This window comes from Cryptomeria japonica, chromosome 3 (genome assembly GCF_030272615.1).
Source record: "Cryptomeria japonica chromosome 3, Sugi_1.0, whole genome shotgun sequence".
Classification (NCBI taxonomy): Eukaryota; Viridiplantae; Streptophyta; class Pinopsida; order Cupressales; family Cupressaceae; genus Cryptomeria; species Cryptomeria japonica.
The window spans coordinates 320,738,845-320,751,179 of record NC_081407.1 but is presented as its reverse complement, the minus strand read 5'-3'; positions in this window follow the sequence as shown (position 1 = coordinate 320,751,179).

The window sequence follows — 12,335 nt, the reverse complement described above, 5'->3', positions numbered from 1 at the left end:
TGTTTACTATCAATTTGATTTTCAACCATCACAACCAATTGTTCAACAATTTCAACATATACAACCAATACAACCAATGGTTCAATTTCAACAATATGTCCAACCAACTATACAATGTCAACAAATGGTTCAACCAATGGTGGAATATCAACAAGTTCAATCAACATATCAATATCAACAACCACAATCACAAATTCAAAAACAAAACTTGCAACATGTACCAAGCCAAATTTTGAACATGTCAAACCAGTTTGAGCAACATCTAGTTCAATATCAAAACATGACATCAAACCAAGACCAACTCCTTGCCAAACAAGTTCAAATTCCAGATACAACCATGTCAAAATCTTGAAAGAAAGGTGGCTTTATTACAATGCTCTTAAGGAAATTACCAAGTGAGTTTATTGAGGAAGATCAAGATAATACACTTATGTCTAGCAATGCCTCATCCCCTCGCAAGCAAATTGACTCTCCAGTGGCATCTATCCCTACACCTTTAGAAGTTTCCCAAGAACCTTCCATATTGTCCTCATCAAACAATACACCCAAGGATGCAATTAGCCAAGGGCTATCCATAATTGATTGCCACAATAATCCAATTCATGATGCACATCCTTGTCATGTTTTAGAAATACAAGACCCAATGCCACCATGCACTTTATTGCCATTACCTGTTTTAGAGGACCCCATTTGAAGTCCCTCTTCCTCATGTTCAAGCATTGATTCCTTCCCAGAATCCATCACAAATGTTCAAAGTGCATTTCCTTCATGCCAAAACATTGGTTCCTTGTCAGAATCCCCCATGCATATCCAAAGTCTAACCCCATGTCAAGAGGATAATTTAGAGCATGAAGAAACGTGTCCTAAAGAAAATCAAGATCAAGATCCTAAAACCTTATCATCCCATCCAATTGTTGACCAAGACCCCATGTTCCTAGACACTCACGATGATTCTCCTATTCTTGTCCATCCTATCCAAAGTCGTATTGACACTCCATTTCCTGAGCAAGATCAAGATATCCTAGTCCATCAAATCCCAAATGATCCCCTTCCATTCCAAGAACATAATATCCTTTCAAATCCCATTGACATTCCACTTCCTAAGAAAGATCAAGATATCCCTTCCATCCTTTTCGATGATCCCATTGAAAGTCAAGAGCAAAGCACCTTTAAAGAGGATTCCAATGATCTTCCTCCTTGTCAAGATCAAATTATCCCTTCATATCCTCCACAAGATCCTTTTGTTCCTCCATCTCCTTGTCTTAATCCTCCATATCCACTCCAAGATCGCATTTCTTTTGATGATCCCATTATTTCTCCCATTCCATCTCTTGAAGAGCCTATCATTGAACCATGTCCACAACACAATCCTAGTTCCCCTAGTGATCCTAATACCCCTCATGATTCTAACGTGTCAGTGCAAGATGTTCATGAACCCTCAACATGCATAATGGGTTCTTCCACTTTGGTGCAATCCGATCCACTTCAAGATCTCATTATTTCTCTCATATCATATCCACCTCATAATGGAATCGCGTCTTCTTCCCAAAGAAAAGAGTATCCTACAAGTCAAGATATTCATAAAGGCAAAGGAGTAGACCTTCATGAGAAAGAACCCCTTCATATCAAAGAATATACTAATGGTCATGGCTACAAAGATCACACTCAAGGTGTTGGTATCCCTTCAAAGTCAAAATCCAAATGTCCACCTTCCCCATCATCGCTTCCATCCATTCTAGGTCCCTATATCCCTCCATCTCCTATGCAACATCAACAAAGGAACACATCCTTGAGTAAATTTCATCCATCCAAAAGAACTCCATTTCATTCATCTCCATCCATGCATTCCTTTCCCCCTCCAAGCAATTTGGATGCCAAGTATAAAAGTCACAAGTCTAGAAATCCACATGTATTCAAGGATCAACATGTCCAATATAATCGACATGTCAAAACAAAGAACATTATGATCTATAAAGAAAAAGAAATATCCAAAAGGCCACAAAGGCCCACTGAGCAAAATAAAGCAAAGTCAAAATATATGTGGGTTCCTAAATCCCTTGTGCAAGCAATGCACTCCAAGGAACCACAAAAGCATGAAAAATCAAAAACCATGTGGATCCCTAAGCAGCTCCTTGAAGCACAAAAGCCTAAAGAAACATCAAAATTGGCATCGAAAGTTGCTATTCCTCCATCCAAACCTCTCAAATTTGTTCCTCCATCACCTTCTTCATCCATTTTGGGCCCTTATGTCCCAAAATCCATAGCTATTCCTCCATCCAAATCTCACAATCTGAGATCCGTTTTTCCTCCATCAATCCACCACCCATCAAGGTGTGTGCCAATGTCGATCTTGCCTTCATTTCCATCTGCTCAAGCCCAATTCTTCCAATACCCTATCCATTATCAAATGCATATTTTCCATCCTTCCATCCCTCTGGTCCAATCCTTTGCATAAATCCCTACCTTAGTTTCATCTCTTTTTCCATGTCCTTATCCTACCAACGTCTTTGAGCATACTTTTAAAGGTCATCATCCATTTATTTCAAGGCTACTATCCAAACAAAAAAGATGCTTGAGTCTTTCTTCCATCCCCTATCATGTGTCCATCTTCTATTGAAAAAGTCAAAATAAAAAAAAATAAAAAAATAAAAAGTGAAAAAGAGAAAAAGAAAAAAAAAAGGTAAAGCAGAAATAATTCGTCCACTGGTGAAAACCTGGCAAACAGGTGCCTTGGGCAAGTACCGTGATGAAAACCTGGCAAACAGGCATCATGTGTAATCTATGAACTTCTTGCACACCACACTTGGGGGCAGTTTTCCTCCTTCATATCCTATTGCCCTTCATTATCCTATCGACCCCCTGTCATTACCCTTCATATCCTATTATCCCTCATGTCTAGTTTCCTTTTTCCACCTTTGATCTTGACAAGGCTGAAGATCATCATGAGCATCATGCATCTTGTTTGTAGCTTTTAGTCTATCATAGTGTTTAGTCATTTATCCATTTGCTTATTACAACCTTTCATCCATATTCCCTGTCTTATTGCAACTTTCTGCCACTATCCCTTATCCTATCCCGACCTTCAGTCCATTTCCCTTATCCATTCTTGGTCTTGCTTATCCTATCCATATCTTATCACTATCCATACACTCTTTTTCATTCCTTGATCTTGATTTGACATAAGGACGCAAAATTTAAACATGGTTTCAAAAACCTCTTGACATGTCCCTCATGCCATGTCACTGATTTACATTGTCATATCCAGTCTCTTGTCCCATCGCGCAATAGCCCTTGAAAATTGCATCCGTATTGTCTCCATAATCAAAGGCCTTTATCTTCCCTCTATCCACCATCATTTCAGCAAGCCTATTTATTCACCTGTCATATTCCTGGCCTTGCTAGACACTGGGGGCAAAAAATCATAAAAAATTGAAAAACGTCCTGAAAAAAATTATAAAAAATCAAATAAGGTCGTGAAAAAAAAATTTTAAAAATAGAAAAACGTCCTAAAAAAAATCATAAAAAATCAAATAAGGTCCTGAAAAAAAAAAAAAAATTGAAAAATGTCCTGAAAAAATCTCAAAAACATTGAATAATGTCCTGAAAAAATCATAAAAATTGAAAAATGTCTTGAGAAAATCCCTAAAAAGTCATATAAAGTCCTGAAAAAACGAACAAAAAAAAATAATTTCAAAACATTAAAATCCAAAAAACAAGCATTTTGCAATAAATGATCCCTTTTGTGCATAAGACAAATCACTGAGCATCCCTCCAACGACACGCAATCTCACATTGCGCTTTTAATGATATCATGCGTCAACAGATGAACTTTTTCACTCAAACTAGACATTCAACCTGATCTGAATTGTCATATCAATCAACCTCAAAATCATTTGTCCTTGGCACATTATCATGGGTCTTATACAGGGTGTGGTATACTCGAAACCAGACCGTGTCTTGTCTTAGACGGGGTATCACATGTCCTGAAACCAGACAACATGATCGTCCTATCAACACTTTCAACTTTTGACAATGAAGATCAAGATGTTTGTTTGACTTGTTGGAATTTGTGCATCTTATCTTTTTATTGATTTATCTTCGATCATGTTCCTATGTTGCTCGATGATGTCACTGAGTGATTTAGAGTGACCGGGATGGTTCATGGTCTCTTTCTTTTTTTGTTGTGATTGTTGTTTGTCTATGATGTGTCTGTCTTTTGCAAAAAGGGTTGCATTTTAGCTCTGGCCTTTAATGCCATGATGCTACGCATCCGTTTTGCCATATCAAATAAAGGTTCTCACCTACTTATGTGCATTTGTGAAAGCAAGTTTTCCTTCATCTCTAACTGTCCTCTGTCTAATTTCTGCTTACTAACATTTCTTCCGTCAGTCTTGTCAATCTGTTTGCTCCTATCATTTTCTATCATTCTTATCGATCAATTGGCCTCTTTTCTGGACATTTCCAGCCAATTCCTCGAGGGGGCATGCATATGTCATTGTCATTGTCTAGGGCATTTTTATTACTATTCTTTGAAACAATGCTTAAAATTGCATTGTCTCAAAGAGGGGCAAAATGTAGACACCTAAAAATGGTCAACGCTTGCGGGATCATACTTTAACATTTGTGCATTGCCTCATTTTAGGTTTTTGCATCGCATTAACATTTCTCCTATGTCACGCACTTGGTCTTTATCATTTGCGAGCATCGAGTCCTTCCTCTTCATTTGTCTCGCTTTCGAATTAGGTCTTGTCGATAACAATCTTTAATCATGATTTTGGTCGATCTTGTCAATCTCTTATCAACTTGTCAATCTCGTCGTTTTACGATCGATTTGACATCGATCGTTATACTTTTCAATCATGTCAATTTGAATCAATTAGTCATTGTTCATCATCAATTGGCGCATTTATCAATCAAATCATTTATCAATCCAAAATCATGATCAAATCGATACCAATTATCCTTTGTCAAGACCTAATTGTCATCTTTGCATTTCTAATTCATCTTCCAAGGTTTTATGGTTTATTCATTTAATCTTGTTTGGCATTTTCCCTTTAGGATAAATTATTTATTTATTTATCCTAAGTCTTCTTGTCACAATTAAATGTTTATTTAATTGGCTAATTAATTCCTCCTATTTTTCTAAATTAATTAATGAATGAGAAATTATTAATTAATTTACCTAATTTTTTCATCAATTTCATAATTTCCAAGTCATCATTTCTAACCTAATTTTCTAATTTCTCCTAAATTCCTAAATGTCTATTTCTATTCCAAAATCTTTTCATAAATCCTTGCATAGAAATTTGTCATAATTTGTCATAATTGACAATCAATCAATCCTTACATAGCAATTTGTCATAAATTGTCATAAATTGTCATAAAATCCTTGCATAGCAATTTGTCATACACATGTCATAATTTTTCTATTCTTGATTTGAGTTTCCATTCGAATCATTATCATGCTAATTTGATCATTTCTCCAATTTGTCTATAAATTGGATGAATTTCTTCACTCAAATCCCTGGATTCTTGACCCCTAATCAGATTATCGAATTTCTAGTCAATCACGCTTCGAGTACTTTTGAGCAATTTTCTTACCTACTTTCTTTCAATCATGTATGTACACTTGTAGGTGAGATCCACAACCAAACTATTTGAAGAGGAAAGAAGAACAATGGAGCCGCATGAAGAAAACATTTGGATTTACATCTGGTTTGCATAATCTTTTTGAATGTTTTATCTTTATGTCTCTATTGGATGTAATTAGGATAGATCATTGCAATTGTGCTTTTGTGATTGAGCTAATGATTAGTATGTTGATAATGTTTGTGATGATTTCCTATTTCCTAGCTACACAAATAATTATCATCTTCTTCAGAGAAGGATATGTCATAAGGTGAAGTTAGGTGACCCACCATAGATTGAAACCGATCCAAATCTAAGTCTTTAGGCACCTTGGTAGCAAGAAAAGCTTTGTCTAGGATCTCTCTATGAGCAGGAGATATTTTAAGTAGTTCAAGAATAGAGATTTGAGCAGTAGTTTGTTTTAGTTTTTCAACAATACTGTAACCAGAAGAAGATGATGAAACTAGTTGTTCGGATGGAGAAGACTTAGCAGTGATTGTAGTTGGTTGTTTGTTTGAAGATGTCAGCGGATTTGAAGATAACGTTTGATCTGAAGATGAGGAATCAACTCTTTTAATAGTAACTTTTCCTTGAGCACGGGTCAAAACGTTTGTAGCTCATGGTTTATTTTGTTCTTCTTTGACTATGATTACATTGCAATGTTCTAATTGAGAAAGTTCAAGCATTTTGATGATATCATTGTCGTTGGTATAGGTGTAATTTATCTTCACACCTCCCTTGGATTTAGAGTAATATCCTTTCTCATAAGTAGGCAAGGGATTGTCGAAAGCTTTATGATCAAAGTTGGTTGCCTGATTTCCTACAATAATTTTTCCATTGTCGATAAGGTCTTGAATCTCATGTTTGAGTTTCATGTAGTTATTAGTTGTGTGACCCTTATTTCAGTGTATTCATAGTAATCATTTTCCCTCCACCATTTGGGTTTGACTTTAGGATCATATGGTTTGGAGTTGTCAGGCAATGTGATCAGATTGTTTGCCAACAGAGTCTTAAGAGCTGATTCATAGGATTCTCCCAAAGGAGTGAAATCACGTTTAGGCTTTGAAACCCAAGGCTTATCTTTAAACCACTCTTTCAATTGCTTAGGAGGGTTTTCTGCAATACTTTCATTATCTTTGAGAGCTTGTGTGCCACTGGTCAGATTAAATAGTATTGGGTTTGGTTTTGGCTTAACAGTATCAAATACTCCATCATTCACAACATTTCTAATATTGTCTTTGCCCTATTTCCAGTATTTGTTTTTCTCTTTAGAGCTAGAGCCATATTGTGTTTCCTTATAAAGTGAGATTTATCCTTTCTTCACAAGAACATCTTCCATTTTGAGAGCATTTTCCACCATTTTATTAAATGAAGGATATGCTTGCATCCGAATATTATATCATAACTCAGGAATTAGATTGTTAACAAAGATGTCCATCTTCTTAGAATTAGGGATAGGTTGTGAATATCTAGAGAACATTTGTCTCCAATGTTGAAGGAAAGTGAGGAAAGGTTCTCCTATTTTCTGTTTTGTATTACAAAGGTCAATCATGGTGACTGGATGATGGATGTTGTAGGAGTATTGTTGGAGAAATAGTTTGACGAACTCCTCAAAATATTTAGTTCCTATAGGTAATTTTGAAAACCACTCCATATCTTGTCCTCCTAGACTTCTTGGGAAGAGACGCATAAGATATGTCTATTCATGCATAAATTTTGTACATAGAGCACAAAATTCTTGGACATGATCTTGAGGATCCGAGTTGCCATCATATTTGTCAAATTTAGGAATTTTTATTCTTGAAGGAAATGAAGGCATGTGAATATTTTTGTTGAATGGAAACAGGCAAATTGTGTCCAAGGAATACTACCCAAAAGATTTATCCTTGTCTTTCATTTCTTTTATCTTAGTTTGTAATGCTTGTAATTGTTTGATTACCAATGATAGTGGTGTATCTTCTTCTTTAGTGATGATTTTTTTAATGTTGTAGTCAGCAGGAATTCTGACTCCTTGTTTAGCCAATTCTAAAAAATATTCTTCCTTTTCCCGGGCCATGATAATTTTCATCATTTTTTTGAAATCCTTGTCCTTTTGACATTTAGTTATAGTATCTTCGTCAGGTTTAGAAGGTTCAAAATCACTAGATGAGGAGTCATTATCAGTAGCATGAGTTCTAAGATTATCGTGAGAACTACATTTAGAAGCCTCTCTTTCTTATTTTTCCCCAAACATATTGGAAGATAAAGGTTGATCAAAAATTGGTTGGGTTGATGATGAAGGTTTTTTAGAGGTTGGTTGTTCTGAAGATAAAGGTTTGTCAAATATTGGTTGTTCTTGAAAGAATGGATTAGTTTGCAATGAGTAATATTGCTTCTTACTTTCATCAGCTTTCTTAGAAGAGCTCCTGATTCGAACATGCATTTACAATTGATGTGACCGAGAGCTAAAAGTGATACAGATGCCAAGATCAGATTGAAGCTAGATGTTTGTTTGAGGTGATGATTGGATGAAGAGATTGAGATGAAGTCTGGTTTCAAGAATGATCTATCCTATATAAGACTTGATCTAAGCGGATAAGATTGATAAGATTGATGAATGATTGATTAAACCAGCTAGGATATAATTGACAAAGACATGTAACACAATGACCAAGGCTTACTATCAAGATGTGATGCTCAGGATGAAAAAGACCATATATATGCTCTCTATGATGTATCAGGACTGACCAAGAAAGTATGATAGAGGTTTGAGAATCATGCAAACAAAGCTCTTTGGATCAAGAAAGATAGATTCCCGTACGACAAAACTCCTAAGACCATACGAAAAAACACTAGTAACTAGATGAAAAACCAAGATACTCATACGAGATGTTGTTCTAAATGCTCACTGAAAGTTTTAGGTTTGTACCACAATTCTAATAGGCTCAAACGACAATTCTCACATAGAAATATGATAAACTCAGCAATAGGTCCTAACTCATACAGAAAAGGATCAAATAGTAAACGAGTTTTGATAAGAAACGGGGTTTCAACCACTGAGTTTGATGTTTTAGTTGATTATTTAGGTTTTCCAGTTTCAGTTTTAGGTTGTTCTAATTAGTTCAATGATAAAGACACAATAGACACGCAAGATATAAAGTGAATTCAATCATACCATGCTAATTCAGAGAGAAATCCTTTGCTTGCAAACTTAGGTACACACCCAATAGTTAATCAGAATATGATTGTTGAGTCTCATGAAATGGATTCTCAATGCCATATTAGCTGACTCCAAATGCTAATGGGGCACTATATGGGAAGTATCTTGGGAAAGTTACTATTTTTCACAAATATTATCCCTCTTTCGAAGGTGAACCGGGTAGCTTCTATCCTAGAGTTCTTAGTAAGAGTTTCGTTCGAAGTTACCCCTTGAAGTTACGCAAGCATGATTGAAGCCTATAGCCCAACAAGGTACCAAGCAAGATGTAGTCATGCAAGCATGATTGAGACTGCGAGGCCCTACAAAGTGCCCCATATGAGAAATATCAAAGAGAAAACTCAAATAACTCCATCCTTCGAGACTTTAATCTCAAAGAGGCCTATTTATTATAGTGAATCAGAATGCTTGGGTTTAGTTGTACTCACTTGGGTCATTCTCACAGGGTGATTACTTCTTCCCACTATGACATACCCTCTAAAAAGGTACACAAATCTCAAGGTAGAAAAGTTTCAAGAGTCTAGATTTATGATTATATAGATAGACAAGATCATACTCTCCTACCTTTTAGACTTTTCTCAAACACGAAAAAAATAGATTTGTTCATTTACCACATTGTAATTTAGGTGCCTAGAAAACAATTAAGAATACACAAAGTTTTCTTGAATCTTCTTAGACAACCTGCAAAAATAATGAATTAGTAGTCATATTGTTTTTTAGCAGTAGATTCTTTGACAAGCATAAGTTTGAGTAATATATTATTTGACAAGTGTCCTACAAAAAATTTGATAGGTTATCCAAAACATCAGATAAACAGAGAACACATAAGGGTCAACATTAGCATAAACAATTTCATGTCAGAAAACCCCCAAAAAAACCTCTCTGTTTTTTTCATACGATAAAACAGTAACTCGTATGAGACCTTTTACTGTACCATACAAGAATTATCACCAGACCATACAACAAAAGATATAATGTCCTACTACAATGTATAGCATATCGTACGAGATTTGGCAGAGAATGTATAGACAAAATCTGAAAAATGAAAACTTGATGATCTGCGAGGCCGAGAAATTGAATTTCAGGCCCCACAGTGGGCACCAAAAATGTGTGTGAAATTTGGATCTGTATCTAAAATACAAACACTCAATAGATCATTGCATGCATGGTTAGTTGATCAAAATCAATAAATGTAAAAACCATAACAAAATGACCTATTTCCTCCGAAAAGATGCGAGTATAGATTTGCTCTCAGATTAAGTAATACTAGTGACTAGACTACACCAAGATGAAGGATTTAATCTATATGAATGCAAGATTAAGAAAATTAAGATAGATGGATGCAAGATTAAGCAAATTAAGCTAACATGATTAAGAAAATATGCAATAAAATAAAATGATTAAGCTAAGATGCAATATTCTCAATGTGCACTATTCTTAATAATTCTAGAGAAAAACAAACATGATAACAATAAAATCTCTAGTCCCCTTTGATTGAGAGATGAAAGTTTGAATTTATAGAAAATCCAGAAAGAGACCAATGGTCAAGATTGATTGATGATGAGCGGTCAAGATTCTCCAAGAGGAAGCATAATCCAGGTGATTTGATGTGATTGGTTGGTTTCTTTAGATTTGAAGGAAATGAGATTGAGCTAAAATTGAGATAAAATCAGAAAACTGATTTATTCCATATTTGTTAGTTTAATGAGGGGGGGGGGGGGGGGTGAATCAGATAAACTCACAATTCAAACTCTTAATCAGATTCAACCTTGGTAGAACTTACTTGATATGCAACTATGACTGAAAATCATTCAAACTCATAAACTGGTAAACTTGAAACATCAAAACACATTTAACATCATATTTAACGTGGAAACCCAAATAGGGAAAAACCATTGTGGGATTTCAAAACCACAAAGAAAATATACTCTTCTAGAGTATGCTCGGTTAAAAGCCAATCCTATTAAAGATTACATAAACACATTGCTACATGTGACCCGGTCAAGGGATTTCCCTCAGATCTATCAGAATCTTGCACTTTGTTAGAAGTGACCTTGTCAAAGGATTTCAAACAGTCAATTAGAATGTTACCTTGCTAGAGGATTTACAAATAAGACTGTTAGGTCCACTCAGTTAAGAGATTTCCTGTCACTTACAAAAATAAATAACAGTAATAAAATATATCTGCAAGTTCACATCTAAAATGTTAAAGCAGACTCTATGTGCTCAAAATCATCTTGTCATAAGACTTATCTTCCTCCTTGCTGAGCTTCTCACTCTGTTCTTCAATCAGATCTTCAATATTTTGTACTCTATAATCACTTCAGTAGCATCACTGTTCTTCTATTTTCCCGCATACTTTGTTCATCAACTTTTCCTTATTTATAAGCAATTCCTAACCACTTAATCTCCTTAATCACATTTCCCATGATTAATCTTAGCCATTAGATCTTCAAACTTGACTAGGTTCATTGAATCCTTCGAACTGAAAAATGTTTTATCTTGCCTTGAAACTTGTATTCCTTCCTTGGTACTTGTGCTCAATTATGACCATTCAATCTGTGCTATAGATATAACTCTTGAATTTTCATTGCCATTGATCCTTAACAAACTTCTTGCATGACATTCCAATCTTCTATAAATCTCTAGCTCATTGGCATCCTTCATTTAATAATGTATTTATTCATCCAATGCATTCTGTTACTTCTTGGTCGATACTCGATTAATTCTAAACTTTACTCGGTAGAAATTTTGTATTCGTCTCGATTACTATCTCGGTAGCTTTGCTTGCTGACAACACTCGGTGACTTCTCCCTTCTTTAACCGACATTGATAACCTTGGAATTTACCGACTGGCTCCTTGCTTTGTAAAATAGAATAGTATCAAACCTTTACTCATTCTATTGCATGAAATCTTTTCTCCTTCTTATTCAGTCTTCGAATACATATATAGAGTATCAAAACAATCAGAATAACATAATATCATCACTGTCTAACTCGGTAATAGTTGCCCATTGAATAACTTATTACTCCCCTTCATTTTCACATTCTTTCTGTGTCACTTACTGACATCTTTATACTCATCAAAACATACTCTTTAAGATATGGCAACATCATACTAAATCAGAAAATCAATTGCTTGACATCAATGGCAAAATAATATTATTAAGATAGTAATCATCCTTTATCAATTATATCATCAATCTCCAACAACCTTCTCAATATCCTCATACCAACAAACTTATTGTAATTCCAACAATCTCCCCCTTTGGCATTGATGGCAATATATATCAACTTCTAATTTATTGATTTATTCCAATTGATTCAAACTACTGTTATTCTTCTCTTGTTATCCTTGAGTTGTAAACTTCTCCTGTAATCTTCTCCCCCTGTCATTAGTCTTCTCCCCCTTTGACAACAATGCCAAAAGTAAAACTAATCCATGATTACTTCCCCTGTGAAGTAATTTCCTTGCTATTAAAACATATACAAATATATCATCTCAGTCTTG